A 14,963-nucleotide genomic window follows, 5' to 3' on the forward strand; every position below is an offset into this window, starting at 1 on the left:
TTTTGGCTTGTGAGAAAATAAAAATGGTGACAGTAGGAAGTACAGATAATCTCACAGAAAACAAGCTCTCACACATCTCTGAAACCAGAAAAAAGAAAAATGTTTTGCTTTTTATATGCAGCAAGTAAAAAGACAAAATGCAAAGAGTGGAAAAGTGCTGTGGCATTACGTGGTTAAAAGATCATTTTTGGCAATGTCAACTTCATTAAAATAGGAAGACTATTCTTTTGTTTTAGTAGATGCTTAACTTGTATTTTCTAATATCCATTAATTCACAATTTTGCTACAAGAAGACGAATAGTTTATTGCTGGAGAAATGGTGGTTCCTAGGACGCGGGAAAGGTACACATGGTGTACAGTATTCCTGGCTTCATAGCTCAGAGGTTAGAGCACTGGTCTCGTAAACCAGGGGTCGCGAGTTCGAATCTCGCTGAAGCCTTTGTGTTACCTCACCCAATTTGGATCTTATTACTTTATACATAAACAATAATACTGGGTAACTTTGTGTAAAATATTGGGGAGCAACAATTGTTGCAGAATTAAAGTGGTGTCCTCCGAAAAGATATTGGACTTTCAAAGAATGAAAAAAACTGGCAATAAAAAAACCTGCAACCAAATGGTGCTAAATGCTAAATCTTTTGTCAATTTCACAGCATTTGGACTTTTATTTTTGGCTTGTGAGAAAATAAAAGTGGTGACAGTAGGAAGTACAGATAATCTCACAGAAAACAAGCTCTCACACATCTCTGAAACCAGAAAAAAGAAAAATGTTTTGCTTTTTATATGCAGCAAGTAAAAAGACAAAATGCAAAAAGGGGAAGAGTGTTGTGGCATTACGTGGTTAAAAGATCATTTTGGGCAATGTCAACTTCATTAAAATAGGAAGACTATTCTTTTGTTTTAGTGGATGCTTAACTTGTATTTTCTAATATCCATTAATTCACAATTTTGCTTCAAGAAGACAAACAGTTTATTGCTGGACAAATGGTGGTTCCTAGGACGCGGGAAAGGTACACATGGTGTACAGTATTCCTGGCTTCATAGCTCAGAGGTTAGAGCACTGGTCTCGTAAACCAGGGGTCGCAAATTCGAATCTCGCTGAAGCCTTTGTGTTACCTCACCCAATTCGGATCTTATTACTTTATACATAAACAATAATACTGGGTAACTTTGTGTAAAATATTGGGGAGCAACAATTGTTGCAAAATTAAAGTGGTGTCCTCCGAAAAGATATTGGACTTTCAAAGAATGAAAAAAACTGGCAATAAAAAAACCTGCAACCAAACGGTGCTAAATGCTAAACCTTTTGTCAATTTCACAGCATTTGGACTTTTATTTTTGGCTTGTGAGAAAATAAAAGTGGTGACAGTAGGAAGTACAGATAATCTCACAGAAAACAAGCTCTCACACATCTCTGAAACCAGAAAAAAGAAAAATGTTTTGCTTTTTATATGCAGCAAGTAAAAAGACAAAATGCAAAAAGTGGAAAAGTGCTGTGGCATTACGTGGTAAAAGATCATTTTGGGCAATGTCAACTTCATTAAAATAGGAAGACTATTCTTTTGTTTTAGTAGATGCTTAACTTGTATTTTCTAATATCCATTAATTCACAATTTTGCTACAAGAAGACGAATAGTTTATTGCTGGACAAATGGTGGTTCCTAGGACGCGGGAAAGGTACACATGGTGTACAGTATTCCTGGCTTCATAGCTCAGAGGTTAGAGCACTGGTCTCGTAAACCAGGGGTCGCGAGTTTGAATCTCGATGAAGCCTTTGTGTTACCTCACCCAATTCGCATCTTATTACTTTATACATAAACGATAATACTGGGTAACTTTGTGTAAAATTTTGGGGAGCAACAATTGTTGTAGATTTAAAGTGGTGTCCTCCGAAAAGATATTGGACTTTCAAAGAATGAAAAAACTGGCAATAAAAAAACCTGCAACCAAATGGTGCTAAAATCTAAATCTTTTGTCAATTTTACAGCATTTGGACTTTTGTTTTTGGCTTGTGAGAAAATAAAAGTGGTGACAGTAGGAAGTACAGATAATCTCACAGAAAACAAGCTCTCACACATCTCTGAAACCAGAAAAAAGAAAAATGTTTTGCTTTTTATATGCAGCAAGTAAAAAGACAAAATGCAAAGAGTGGAAAAGTGCTGTGGCATTACGTGGTTAAAAAATCATTTTGGGCAATGTCAACTTCATTAAAATAGGAAGACTATTCTTTTGTTTTAGTAGATGCTTAACTTGTATTTTCTAATATCCATTAATTCACAATTTTGCTACAAGAAGACGAATAGTTTATTGCTGGACAAATGGTGGTTCCTAGGACGCGGGAAAGGTACACATGGTGTACAGTATTCCTGGCTTCATAGCTCAGAGGTTAGAGCACTGGTCTCGTAAACCAGGGGTCGCGAGTTCGAATCTCGCTGAAGCCTTTGTGTTACCTCACTCAATTTGGATCTTATTACTTTATACATAAACAATAATACTGGGTAACTTTGTGTAAAATATTGGGGAGCAACAATTGTTGCAGAATTAAAGTGGTGTCCTCCGAAAAGATATTGGACTTTCAAAGAATGAAAAAAACTGGCAATAAAAAAACCTGCAACCAAATGGTGCTAAATGCTAAACCTTTTGTCAAATTCACAGCATTTGGACTTTTATTTTTGGCTTGTGAGAAAATAAAAGTGGTGACAGTAGGAAGTACAGATAATCTCACAGAAAACAAGCTCTCACACATCTCTGAAACCAGAAAAAAGAAAAATGTTTTGCTTTTTATATGCAGCAAGTAAAAAGACAAAAGGCAAAAAGTGGAAAAGTGCAGTGGCATTACGTGGTTAAAAGATCATTTTGGGCAATGTCAACTTCATAAAAATCGGAAGACTATTCTTTTGTTTTAGTAGATGCTTAACTTGTATTTTCTAATATCCATTAATTCACAATTTTGCTACAAGAAGACAAATAGTTTATTGCTGGACAAATGGTGGTTCCTAGGACGCGGGAAAGGTACACATGGTGTACAGTATTCCTGGCTTCATAGCTCAGAGGTTAGAGCACTGGTCTTGTAAACCAGGGGTCGCGAGTTTGAATCTCGCTGAAGCCTTTGTGTTACCTCACCCAATTCTGATCTTATTACTTTATACATAAACAATAATACTGGGTAACTTTGTGTAAAATAATGGGGAGCAACAATTGTTGCAGAATTAAAGTGGTGTCCTCCGAAAAGATATTGGACTTTCAAAGAATGAAAAAAACTGGCAATAAAAAAACCTGCAACCAATTGGTGCTAAATGCTAAATCTTTTGTCAATTTCACAGCATTTGGACTTTTATTTTTGGCTTGTGAGAAAATAAAAGTGGTGACAGTAGGAAGTACAGATAATCTCACAGAAAACAAGCTCTCACACATCTCTGAAACCAGAAAAAAGGAAAATGTTTTGCTTTTTATATGCAGCAAGTAAAAAGACAAAATGCAAAAAGTGGAAAAGTGCTGTGGCATTACGTGGTTAAAAGATCATTTTGGGCAATGTCAACTTCATTAAAATAGGAAGACTATTCTTTTGTTTTAGTAGATGCTTAACTTGTATTTTCTAATATCCATTAATTCACAATTTTGCTACAAGAAGACGAATAGTTTATTGCTGGACAAATGGTGGTTCCTAGGACGCGGGAAAGGTACACATGTTATACAGTATTCCTGGCTTCATAGCTCAGAGGTTAGAGCACTGGTCTCGTAAACCAGGGGTCGCGAGTTCGAATCTTGCTGAAGCCTTTGTGTTACCTCACCCAATTCGGATCTTATTACTTTATACATAAACAATAATACTGGGTAACTTTGTGTAAAATATTGGGGAGCAACAATTGTTGCAGAATTAAAGTGGTGTCCTCCGAAAAGATATTGGACTTTCAAAGAATGAAAAAAACTGGCAATAAAAAAACCTGCAACCAAATGGTGCTAAATGCTAAATCTTTTGTCAATTTCACAGCATTTGGACTTTTATTTTTGGCTTGTGAGAAAATAAAAGTGGTGACAGTAGGAAGTACAGATAATCTCACAGAAAACAAGCTCTCACACATCTCTGAAACCAGAAAAAAGAAAAATGTTTTGCTTTTTATATGCAGCAAGTAAAAAGACAAAATGCAAAAAGGGGAAGAGTGTTGTGGCATTACGTGGTTAAAAGATCATTTTGGGCAATGTCAACTTCATTAAAATAGGAAGACTATTCTTTTGTTTTAGTGGATGCTTAACTTGTATTTTCTAATATCCATTAATTCACAATTTTGCTTCAAGAAGACAAACAGTTTATTGCTGGACAAATGGTGGTTCCTAGGACGCGGGAAAGGTACACATGGTGTACAGTATTCCTGGCTTCATAGCTCAGAGGTTAGAGCACTGGTCTCGTAAACCAGGGGTCGCAAATTCGAATCTCGCTGAAGCCTTTGTGTTACCTCACCCAATTCGGATCTTATTACTTTATACATAAACAATAATACTGGGTAACTTTGTGTAAAATATTGGGGAGCAACAATTGTTGCAAAATTAAAGTGGTGTCCTCCGAAAAGATATTGGACTTTCAAAGAATGAAAAAAACTGGCAATAAAAAAACCTGCAACCAAACGGTGCTAAATGCTAAACCTTTTGTCAATTTCACAGCATTTGGACTTTTATTTTTGGCTTGTGAGAAAATAAAAGTGGTGACAGTAGGAAGTACAGATAATCTCACAGAAAACAAGCTCTCACACATCTCTGAAACCAGAAAAAAGAAAAATGTTTTGCTTTTTATATGCAGCAAGTAAAAAGACAAAATGCAAAAAGTGGAAAAGTGCTGTGGCATTACGTGGTAAAAGATCATTTTGGGCAATGTCAACTTCATTAAAATAGGAAGACTATTCTTTTGTTTTAGTAGATGCTTAACTTGTATTTTCTAATATCCATTAATTCACAATTTTGCTACAAGAAGACGAATAGTTTATTGCTGGACAAATGGTGGTTCCTAGGACGCGGGAAAGGTACACATGGTGTACAGTATTCCTGGCTTCATAGCTCAGAGGTTAGAGCACTGGTCTCGTAAACCAGGGGTCGCGAGTTCGAATCTCGATGAAGCCTTTGTGTTACCTCACCCAATTCGCATCTTATTACTTTATACATAAACGATAACACTGGGTAACTTTGTGTAAAATTTTGGGGAGCAACAATTGTTGTAGATTTAAAGTGGTGTCCTCCGAAAAGATATTGGACTTTCAAAGAATGAAAAAACTGGCAATAAAAAAACCTGCAACCAAATGGTGCTAAATGCTAAATCTTTTGTCAATTTTACAGCATTTGGACTTTTGTTTTTGGCTTGTGAGAAAATAAAAGTGGTGACAGTAGGAAGTACAGATAATCTCACAGAAAACAAGCTCTCACACATCTCTGAAACCAGAAAAAAGAAAAATGTTTTGCTTTTTATATGCAGCAAGTAAAAAGACAAAATGCAAAGAGTGGAAAAGTGCTGTGGCATTACGTGGTTAAAAAATCATTTTGGGCAATGTCAACTTCATTAAAATAGGAAGACTATTCTTTTGTTTTAGTAGATGCTTAACTTGTATTTTCTAATATCCATTAATTCACAATTTTGCTACAAGAAGACGAATAGTTTATTGCTGGACAAATGGTGGTTCCTAGGACGCGGGAAAGGTACACATGGTGTACAGTATTCCTGGCTTCATAGCTCAGAGGTTAGAGCACTGGTCCCGTAAACCAGGGGTCGCGAGTTCGAATCTCGCTGAAGCCTTTGTGTTACCTCACTCAATTTGGATCTTATTACTTTATACATAAACAATAATACTGGGTAACTTTGTGTAAAATATTGGGGAGCAACAATTGTTGCAGAATTAAAGTGGTGTCCTCCGAAAAGATATTGGACTTTCAAAGAATGAAAAAAACTGGCAATAAAAAAACCTGCAACCAAATGGTGCTAAATGCTAAACCTTTTGTCAAATTCACAGCATTTGGACTTTTATTTTTGGCTTGTGAGAAAATAAAAGTGGTGACAGTAGGAAGTACAGATAATCTCACAGAAAACAAGCTCTCACACATCTCTGAAACCAGAAAAAAGAAAAATGTTTTGCTTTTTATATGCAGCAAGTAAAAAGACAAAAGGCAAAAAGTGGAAAAGTGCAGTGGCATTACGTGGTTAAAAGATCATTTTGGGCAATGTCAACTTCATAAAAATCGGAAGACTATTCTTTTGTTTTAGTAGATGCTTAACTTGTATTTTCTAATATCCATTAATTCACAATTTTGCTACAAGAAGACAAATAGTTTATTGCTGGACAAATGGTGGTTCCTAGGACGCGGGAAAGGTACACATGGTGTACAGTATTCCTGGCTTCATAGCTCAGAGGTTAGAGCACTGGTCTTGTAAACCAGGGGTCGCGAGTTTGAATCTCGCTGAAGCCTTTGTGTTACCTCACCCAATTCTGATCTTATTACTTTATACATAAACAATAATACTGGGTAACTTTGTGTAAAATAATGGGGAGCAACAATTGTTGCAGAATTAAAGTGGTGTCCTCCGAAAAGATATTGGACTTTCAAAGAATGAAAAAAACTGGCAATAAAAAAACCTGCAACCAAACGGTGCTAAATGCTAAACCTTTTGTCAATTTCACAGCATTTGGACTTTTATTTTTGGCTTGTGAGAAAATAAAAGTGGTGACAGTAGGAAGTACAGATAATCTCACAGAAAACAAGCTCTCACACATCTCTGAAACCAGAAAAAAGAAAAATGTTTTGCTTTTTATATGCAGCAAGTAAAAAGACAAAATGCAAAAAGTGGAAAAGTGCTGTGGCATTACGTGGTTAAAAGATCATTTTGGGCAATGTCAACTTCATTAAAATAGGAAGACTATTCTTTTGTTTTAGTAGATGCTTAACTTGTATTTTCTAATATCCATTAATTCACAATTTTGCTACAAGAAGACGAATAGTTTATTGCTGGACAAATGGTGGTTCCTAGGACGCGGGAAAGGTACACATGGTGTACAGTATTCCTGGCTTCATAGCTCAGAGGTTAGAGCACTGGTCTTGTAAACCAGGGGTCGCGAGTTCGAATCTCGCTGAAGCCTTTGTGTTACCTCACCCAATTCGGATCTTATTACTTTATACATAAACAATAATACTGGGTAACTTTGTGTAAAATATTGGGGAGCAACAATTGTTGCAGAATTAAAGTGGTGTCCTCCGAAAAGATATTGGACTTTCAAAGAATGAAAAAAACTGGCAATAAAAAAACCTGCAACCAATTGGTGCTAAATGCTAAATCTTTTGTCAATTTCACAGCATTTGGACTTTTATTTTTGGCTTGTGAGAAAATAAAAGTGGTGACAGTAGGAAGTACAGATAATCTCACAGAAAACAAGCTCTCACACATCTCTGAAACCAGAAAAAAGGAAAATGTTTTGCTTTTTATATGCAGCAAGTAAAAAGACAAAATGCAAAAAGTGGAAAAGTGCTGTGGCATTACGTGGTTAAAAGATCATTTTGGGCAATGTCAACTTCATTAAAATAGGAAGACTATTCTTTTGTTTTAGTAGATGCTTAACTTGTATTTTCTAATATCCATTAATTCACAATTTTGCTACAAGAAGACGAATAGTTTATTGCTGGACAAATGGTGGTTCCTAGGACGCGGGAAAGGTACACATGTTATACAGTATTCCTGGCTTCATAGCTCAGAGGTTAGAGCACTGGTCTCGTAAACCAGGGGTCGCGAGTTCGAATCTCGCTGAAGCCTTTGTGTTACCTCACCCAATTCGGATCTTATTACTTTATACATAAACAATAATACTGGGTAACTTTGTGTAAAATATTGGGGAGCAAAAATTGTTGCAGAATTAAAGTGGTGTCCTCCGAAAAGATATTGGACTTTCAAAGAATGAAAAAAAACTGGCAATAAAAAAACCTGCAACCAAATGGTGCTAAATGCTAAATCTTTTGTCAATTTCACAGCATTTGGACTTTTATTTTTGGCTTGTGAGAAAATAAAAGTGGTGACAGTAGGAAGTACAGATAATCTCACAGAAAACAAGCTCTCACACATCTCTGAAACCAGAAAAAAGAAAAATGTTTTGCTTTTTATATGCAGCAAGTAAAAAGACAAAAGGCAAAAACTGGAAAACGGTTCTGGCATTACGTGGTTAAAAGATCATTTTGGGCAATGTCAACTTCATTAAAATAGGAAGACTATTCTTTTGTTTTAGTAGATGCTTAACTTGTATTTTCTAATATCCATTAATTCACAATTTTGCTACAAGAAGACGAATAGTTTATTGCTGGACAAATGGTGGTTCCTAGGACGCGGGAAAGGTACACATGGTGTACAGTATTCCTGGCTTCATAGCTCAGAGGTTAGAGCACTGGTCTCGTAAACCAGAGGTCGCGAGTTCGAAAATCGCTGAAGCCTTTGTGTTACCTCACCCAATTCGCATCTTATTACTTTATACATAAACAATAATACTGAGTAACTTTGTGTAAAATATTGGGGAGCAACAATTGTTGCAGAATTAAAGTGGTGTCCTCCGAAAAGATATTGGACTTTCAAAGAATGAAAAAAACTGGCAATAAAAAAACCCACAACCAAATGGTGCTTAATGCTAAATCTTTTGTCAATTTCACAGCATTTGGACTTTTATTTTTGGCTTTTGAGAAAATAAAAGTGGTGACAGTAGGAAGTACAGATAATCTCACAGAAAACAAGCTCTCACACATCTCTGAAACCAGAAAAAAGAAAAATGTTTTGCTTTTTATATGCAGCAAGTAAAAAGACAAAAGGCAAAAACTGGAAAACGGTTCTGGCATTACGTGGTTAAAAGATCATTTTGGGCAATGTCAACTTCATTAAAATAGGAAGACTATTCTTTTGTTTTAGTAGATGCTTAACTTGTATTTTCTAATATCCATTAATTCACAATTTTGCTACAAGAAGACGAATAGTTTATTGCTGGACAAATGGTGGTTCCTAGGACGCGGGAAAGGTACACATGGTGTACAGTATTCCTGGCTTCATAGCTCAGAGGTTAGAGCACTGGTCTCGTAAACCAGAGGTCGCGAGTTCGAAAATCGCTGAAGCCTTTGTGTTACCTCACCCAATTCGCATCTTATTACTTTATACATAAACAATAATACTGAGTAACTTTGTGTAAAATATTGGGGAGCAACAATTGTTGCAGAATTAAAGTGGTGTCCTCCGAAAAGATTTTGGACTTTCAAAGAATGAAAAAAACTGGCAATAAAAAAACCCACAACCAAATGGTGCTTAATGCTAAATCTTTTGTCAATTTCACAGCATTTGGACTTTTATTTTTGGCTTTTGAGAAAATAAAAGTGGTGACAGTAGGAAGTACAGATAATCTCACAGAAAACAAGCTCTCACACATCTCTGAAACCAGAAAAAAGAAAAATGTTTTGCTTTTTATATGCAGCAAGTAAAAAGACAAAAGGCAAAAAGTGGAAGTGTTGTGGCATTACGTGGTTAAAAGATCATTTTGGGAAATGTCAACTTCATTAAAATAGGAAGACTATTCTTTTGTTTTAGTAGATGCTTAACTTGTATTTTCTAATATCCATTAATTCACAATTTTGCTACAAGAAGACGAATAGTTTATTGCTTTACAAATGGTGGTTCCTAGGATGCGGGAAAGGTACACATAGTGTACAGTATTCCTGGCTTCGTAGCTCAGAGGTTAGAGCACTGGTCTCGTAAACCAGGGGTCGCGAGTTCGAATCTCGCTGAAGCTTTTGTGTTACCTCACCCAATTCTGATCTTATTACTTTATACATAAACAATAATACTGGGTAACTTTGTGTAAAATATTGGGGAGAAACAATTGTTGCAGAATTAAAGTGGTGTCCTCCGAAAAGATATTGGACTTTCAAAGAATGAAAAAAACTGGCAATAATAAAAACCTGCAACCAAATGGTGCTAAATGCTAAATCTTTTGTCAATTTCATATGGTGTACAGTATTCCTGGCTTCATAGCTCAGAGGTTAGAGCACTGGTCTCGTAAACCAGGGGTCGCGAGTTCGAATCTCGCTGAAGCCTTTGTGTTACCTCACCCAATTCTGATCTTATTACTTTATACATAAACAATAATACTGGGTAATTTTGTTTAAAATATTAGAGAGCAACAATTGTTGCAGAATTAAAGTGGTGTCCTCCGAAAAGATATTGGACTTTCAAAGAATGAAAAAACTGGCTTTAAAAAAACTGCAACCAAATGGTGCTAAATGCTAAATCTTTTGTCAATTTCACAGCATTTGGACTTTTATTTTTGGCTTGTGAGAAAATAAAAGTGGTGACAGTAGGAAGTACAGATAAACTCACAGAAAACAAGCTCTCACACATATCTGAAACCAGAAAAAAGAAAAATGTTTTGCTTTTTATATGCAGCAAGTAAAAAGACAAAAGGCAAAAAGTGGAAAACGGTTCTGGCATTACGTGGTTAAAAGATCATTTTGGGCAATGTCAACTTCATTAAAATAGGAAGACTATTCTTTTGTTTTAGTAGATGCTTAACTTGTATTTTCTAATATCCATTAATTCACAATTTTGCTACAAGAAGACGAATAGTTTATTGCTGGACAAATGGTGGTTCCTAGGACGCGGGAAAGGTACACATGGTGTACAGAATTCCTGGCTTCATAGCTCAGAGGTTAGAGCACTGGTCTCGTAGACCAGGGGTCGCGAGTTCGAATCTCGCTGAAGCCTTTGTGTTACCTCACCCAATTCGGATCTTATTACTTTATACATAAACAATAATACTGGGTAACTTTGTGTAAAATATTGAGGAGCAACAATTGTTGCAAAATTAAAGTGGTGTCCTCCGAAAAGATATTGGACTTTCAAAGAATGAAAAAAACTGGCAATAAAAAAACCTGCAACCAAATGGTGCTAAATGCTAAATCTTTTGTCAATTTCATATGGTGTACAGTATTCCTGGCTTCATAGCTCAGAGGTTAGAGCACAGGTCTCATAAACCAGGGGTCGAGAGTTCGAATCTTGCTGAAGCCTTTGTGTTACCTCACCCAATTCTGATCTTATTACTTTATACATAAACAATAATACTGAGTAATTTTGTGTAAAATATTGGGGAGCAACAATTGTTGCAGAATTAAAGTGGTGTCCTCCGAAAAGATATTGGGCTTTCAAAGAATGAAAAAAACTGGCATTAAAAAAACCTGCAACCAAATGGTGCTAAATGCTAAATCTTTTGTCAATTTCACAGCATTTGGACTTTTATTTTTGGCTTGTGAGAAAATAAAAGTGGTGACAGTAGGAAGTACAGATAATCTCACAAAAAAAAACAAGCTCTCACACATCTCTGAAACCAGAAAAAAGAAAAATGTTTTGCTTTTTATATGCAGCAAGTAAAAAGACTAAAGGCAAAAAGTGGAAAAGTGTTCTGGCATTACGTGGTTAAAAGATCATTTTGGGCAATGTCAACTTCATTAAAATAGGAAGACTATTCTTTTGCTTTAGTAGATGCTTAACTTGTATTTTCTAATATCCATTAATTCACAATTTTGCTACAAGAAGACGAATAGTTTATTGCTGGACAAATGGTGGTTCCTAGGACGCGGGAAAGGTACACATGGTGTACAGTATTCCTGGCTTCATAGCTCAGAGGTTAGAGCACTGGTCTCGTAAACCAGAGGTCGCGAGTTCGAATCTCGCTGAAGCCTTTGTGTTACCTCACCCAATTCTGATCTTATTACTTTATACATAAACAATAATACTGGGTAACTTTGTGTAAAATATTGGGGAGCAACAATTGTTGCAGAATTAAAGTGGTGTCCTCCGAAAAGATATTGGACTTTCAAAGAATGAAAAAAACTGGCAATAAAAAAACCTGCAACCAATTGGTGCTAAATGCTAAATCTTTTGTCAATTTCACAGCATTTGGACTTTTATTTTTGGCTTGTGAGAAAATAAAAGTGGTGACAGTAGGAAGTACAGATAATCTCACAGAAAACAAGCTCTCACACATCTCTGAAACCAGAAAAAAGGAAAATGTTTTGCTTTTTATATGCAGCAAGTAAAAAGACAAAATGCAAAAAGTGGAAAAGTGCTGTGGCATTACGTGGTTAAAAGATCATTTTGGGCAATGTCAACTTCATTAAAATAGGAAGACTATTCTTTTGTTTTAGTAGATGCTTAACTTGTATTTTCTAATATCCATTAATTCACAATTTTGCTACAAGAAGACGAATAGTTTATTGCTGGACAAATGGTGGTTCCTAGGACGCGGGAAAGGTACACATGTTATACAGTATTCCTGGCTTCATAGCTCAGAGGTTAGAGCACTGGTCTCGTAAACCAGGGGTCGCGAGTTCGAATCTCGCTGAAGCCTTTGTGTTACCTCACCCAATTCGGATCTTATTACTTTATACATAAACAATAATACTGGGTAACTTTGTGTAAAATATTGGGGAGCAAAAATTGTTGCAGAATTAAAGTGGTGTCCTCCGAAAAGATATTGGACTTTCAAAGAATGAAAAAAAACTGGCAATAAAAAAACCTGCAACCAAATGGTGCTAAATGCTAAATCTTTTGTCAATTTCACAGCATTTGGACTTTTATTTTTGGCTTGTGAGAAAATAAAAGTGGTGACAGTAGGAAGTACAGATAATCTCACAGAAAACAAGCTCTCACACATCTCTGAAACCAGAAAAAAGAAAAATGTTTTGCTTTTTATATGCAGCAAGTAAAAAGACAAAAGGCAAAAACTGGAAAACGGTTCTGGCATTACGTGGTTAAAAGATCATTTTGGGCAATGTCAACTTCATTAAAATAGGAAGACTATTCTTTTGTTTTAGTAGATGCTTAACTTGTATTTTCTAATATCCATTAATTCACAATTTTGCTACAAGAAGACGAATAGTTTATTGCTGGACAAATGGTGGTTCCTAGGACGCGGGAAAGGTACACATGGTGTACAGTATTCCTGGCTTCATAGCTCAGAGGTTAGAGCACTGGTCTCGTAAACCAGGGGTCGCGAGTTCGAATCTCGCTGAAGCCTTTATGTTACCTCACCCAATTCTGAACTTATTACTTTATACATAAACAATAATACTGGGTAACTTTGTGTAAAATATTGGGGAGCAACAATTGTTGCAGAATTAAAGTGGTGTCCTCCGAAAAGATATTGGACTTTCAAAGAATGAAAAAAACTGGCAATAAAAAAACCTGCAACCAAATGGTGCTAAATGCTAAATCTTTTGTCAAAATCACAGCATTTGAAATTTTATTTTTGGCTTGTGGGAAAATAAAAGTGGTGACAGTAGGAAGTACAGATAATCTCACAGAAAACAAGCTCTCACACATCTCTGAAACCAGAAAAACGAAAAATGTTTTGCTTTTTATATGCAGCAAGTAAAAAGACAAAAGGAAAAAGTGGAAAAGTGCTGTGGCATTACGTGGTTAAAAGTTCATTTTGGGCAATGTCAACTTCATTTAAATAGGAAGACTATTCTTTTGTTTTAGTAGATGCTTAACTTGTATTTTCTAATATCCATTAATTCACAATTTTGCTACAAGAAGACGAATAGTTTATTGCTGGACAAATGGTGGATCCAAGGACGCGGGAAAGGTACACATGGTATACACTATTCTTGGCTTCATAGCTCAGAGGTTAGAGCACTGATCTTGTAAACCAGGGGTCGCGAGTTTGAATCTTGCTGAAGCCTTTGTGTTACCTCACCCAATTCTGATCTTATTACTTTATACATAAACAATAATACTGGGTAACTTTGTGTAAAATATTGGGGAGCAACAATTGTTGCAGAATTAAAGTGGTGTCCTCCGAAAAGATATTGGACTTTCAAAGAATGAAAAAAACTGGCAATAAAAAAACCTACAACCAAATGGTGCTAAATGCTAAATATTTTGTCAATTTCACAGCATTTGGACTTTTATTTTTGGCTTTTGAGAAAATAAAAGTGGTGACAGTAGGAAGTACAGATAATCTCACAGAAAACAAGCTCTCACACATCTCTGAAACCAGAAAAAAGAAAAATGTTTTGCTTTTTATATGCAGCAAGTAAAAAGACAAAAGGCAAAAAGGGGAAGAGTGTTGTGGCATTACGCGGTTAAAAGATCATTTTGGGCAATGTCAACTTCATTAAAATAGGAAGACTATTCTTTTGTTTTAGTAGATGCTTAACTTGTATTTTCTAATATCCATTAATTCACAATTTTGCTACAAGAAGACGAACAGTTTATTGCTGGACAAATGGTGGTGCCTATGACGCGGAAAAGGTACACATGGTGTACTGTATTCCTGGCTTCTTAGCTCAGAGGTTAAAGCACTGGTCTCGTAAACCAGGGGTCGCGAGTTCGAATCTCGCTGAAGCCTTTGTGTTACCTCACCCAATTCTGATCTTATTACTTTATACATAAACAATAATACTGAGTAACTTTGTGTAAAATATTGGGGAGGAACAATTGTTGCAGAATTAAAGTGGTGTCCTCCGAAAAGATATTGGACTTTCAAAGAATGAAAAAAACTGGCAATAAAAAAACCTACAACCAAATGGTGCTAAATGCTAAATCTTTTGTCAATTTCACAGCATTTGGACTTTTATTTTTGGCTTTTGAGAAAATAAAAGTGGTGACAGTAGGAAGTACAGATAATCTCACAGAAAACAAGCTCTCACACATCTCTGAAACCAGAAAAAAGAAAAATGTTTTGCTTTTTATATGCAGCAAGTAAAAAGACAAAAGGCAAAAAGCGGAAGAGTGTTGTGGCATTACGCGGTTAAAAGATCATTTTGGGCAATGTCAACTTCATTAAAATAGGAAGACTATTCTTTTGTTTTAGTAGATGCTTAACTTGTATTTTCTAATATCCATTAATTCACAATTTTGCTACAAGAAGACGAAAAGTTTATTGCTGGACAAATGGTGGTTCCTAGGA

At 35.8% G+C, this 14,963-nt stretch overlaps 21 non-coding genes across 21 annotated transcripts; all 21 read left to right on the forward strand.

Moving 5' to 3' along the window:
* The first annotated feature begins 366 nt into the window (after positions 1 to 366).
* Positions 367 to 439, forward strand: TRNAT-CGU (transfer RNA threonine (anticodon CGU)). The gene has a single exon. It is a non-coding gene; the product is annotated as a tRNA-Thr (tRNA).
* Positions 440 to 1,034: 595 nt separating this feature from the next.
* On the forward strand, positions 1,035 to 1,107 carry TRNAT-CGU (transfer RNA threonine (anticodon CGU)). The gene has a single exon. It is a non-coding gene; the product is annotated as a tRNA-Thr (tRNA).
* Positions 1,108 to 1,701: 594 nt separating this feature from the next.
* Positions 1,702 to 1,774, forward strand: TRNAT-CGU (transfer RNA threonine (anticodon CGU)). Its single transcript has one exon. It is a non-coding gene; the product is annotated as a tRNA-Thr (tRNA).
* Positions 1,775 to 2,368: 594 nt separating this feature from the next.
* TRNAT-CGU (transfer RNA threonine (anticodon CGU)) lies at positions 2,369 to 2,441 on the forward strand. Its single transcript has one exon. It is a non-coding gene; the product is annotated as a tRNA-Thr (tRNA).
* Positions 2,442 to 3,036: 595 nt separating this feature from the next.
* On the forward strand, positions 3,037 to 3,109 carry TRNAT-UGU (transfer RNA threonine (anticodon UGU)). Its single transcript has one exon. It is a non-coding gene; the product is annotated as a tRNA-Thr (tRNA).
* A 595-nt stretch (positions 3,110 to 3,704) lies between these two features.
* Positions 3,705 to 3,777, forward strand: TRNAT-CGU (transfer RNA threonine (anticodon CGU)). Its single transcript has one exon. It is a non-coding gene; the product is annotated as a tRNA-Thr (tRNA).
* A 595-nt stretch (positions 3,778 to 4,372) lies between these two features.
* Positions 4,373 to 4,445, forward strand: TRNAT-CGU (transfer RNA threonine (anticodon CGU)). The gene has a single exon. It is a non-coding gene; the product is annotated as a tRNA-Thr (tRNA).
* A 594-nt stretch (positions 4,446 to 5,039) lies between these two features.
* On the forward strand, positions 5,040 to 5,112 carry TRNAT-CGU (transfer RNA threonine (anticodon CGU)). The gene has a single exon. It is a non-coding gene; the product is annotated as a tRNA-Thr (tRNA).
* Positions 5,113 to 5,706: 594 nt separating this feature from the next.
* Positions 5,707 to 5,779, forward strand: TRNAT-CGU (transfer RNA threonine (anticodon CGU)). Its single transcript has one exon. It is a non-coding gene; the product is annotated as a tRNA-Thr (tRNA).
* Positions 5,780 to 6,374: 595 nt separating this feature from the next.
* Positions 6,375 to 6,447, forward strand: TRNAT-UGU (transfer RNA threonine (anticodon UGU)). Its single transcript has one exon. It is a non-coding gene; the product is annotated as a tRNA-Thr (tRNA).
* A 595-nt stretch (positions 6,448 to 7,042) lies between these two features.
* On the forward strand, positions 7,043 to 7,115 carry TRNAT-UGU (transfer RNA threonine (anticodon UGU)). Its single transcript has one exon. It is a non-coding gene; the product is annotated as a tRNA-Thr (tRNA).
* A 595-nt stretch (positions 7,116 to 7,710) lies between these two features.
* TRNAT-CGU (transfer RNA threonine (anticodon CGU)) lies at positions 7,711 to 7,783 on the forward strand. Its single transcript has one exon. It is a non-coding gene; the product is annotated as a tRNA-Thr (tRNA).
* A 596-nt stretch (positions 7,784 to 8,379) lies between these two features.
* TRNAT-CGU (transfer RNA threonine (anticodon CGU)) lies at positions 8,380 to 8,452 on the forward strand. The gene has a single exon. It is a non-coding gene; the product is annotated as a tRNA-Thr (tRNA).
* A 595-nt stretch (positions 8,453 to 9,047) lies between these two features.
* TRNAT-CGU (transfer RNA threonine (anticodon CGU)) lies at positions 9,048 to 9,120 on the forward strand. The gene has a single exon. It is a non-coding gene; the product is annotated as a tRNA-Thr (tRNA).
* Positions 9,121 to 9,713: 593 nt separating this feature from the next.
* Positions 9,714 to 9,786, forward strand: TRNAT-CGU (transfer RNA threonine (anticodon CGU)). Its single transcript has one exon. It is a non-coding gene; the product is annotated as a tRNA-Thr (tRNA).
* A 231-nt stretch (positions 9,787 to 10,017) lies between these two features.
* Positions 10,018 to 10,090, forward strand: TRNAT-CGU (transfer RNA threonine (anticodon CGU)). Its single transcript has one exon. It is a non-coding gene; the product is annotated as a tRNA-Thr (tRNA).
* A 593-nt stretch (positions 10,091 to 10,683) lies between these two features.
* On the forward strand, positions 10,684 to 10,756 carry TRNAT-CGU (transfer RNA threonine (anticodon CGU)). The gene has a single exon. It is a non-coding gene; the product is annotated as a tRNA-Thr (tRNA).
* Positions 10,757 to 11,657: 901 nt separating this feature from the next.
* On the forward strand, positions 11,658 to 11,730 carry TRNAT-CGU (transfer RNA threonine (anticodon CGU)). Its single transcript has one exon. It is a non-coding gene; the product is annotated as a tRNA-Thr (tRNA).
* A 595-nt stretch (positions 11,731 to 12,325) lies between these two features.
* On the forward strand, positions 12,326 to 12,398 carry TRNAT-CGU (transfer RNA threonine (anticodon CGU)). The gene has a single exon. It is a non-coding gene; the product is annotated as a tRNA-Thr (tRNA).
* Positions 12,399 to 12,994: 596 nt separating this feature from the next.
* TRNAT-CGU (transfer RNA threonine (anticodon CGU)) lies at positions 12,995 to 13,067 on the forward strand. The gene has a single exon. It is a non-coding gene; the product is annotated as a tRNA-Thr (tRNA).
* Positions 13,068 to 14,329: 1,262 nt separating this feature from the next.
* Positions 14,330 to 14,402, forward strand: TRNAT-CGU (transfer RNA threonine (anticodon CGU)). The gene has a single exon. It is a non-coding gene; the product is annotated as a tRNA-Thr (tRNA).
* Positions 14,403 to 14,963: the final 561 nt, after the last annotated feature.

This window comes from Engystomops pustulosus, chromosome 1 (assembly GCF_040894005.1).
Source record: "Engystomops pustulosus chromosome 1, aEngPut4.maternal, whole genome shotgun sequence".
NCBI classification, from domain to species: domain Eukaryota; kingdom Metazoa; phylum Chordata; class Amphibia; order Anura; family Leptodactylidae; genus Engystomops; species Engystomops pustulosus.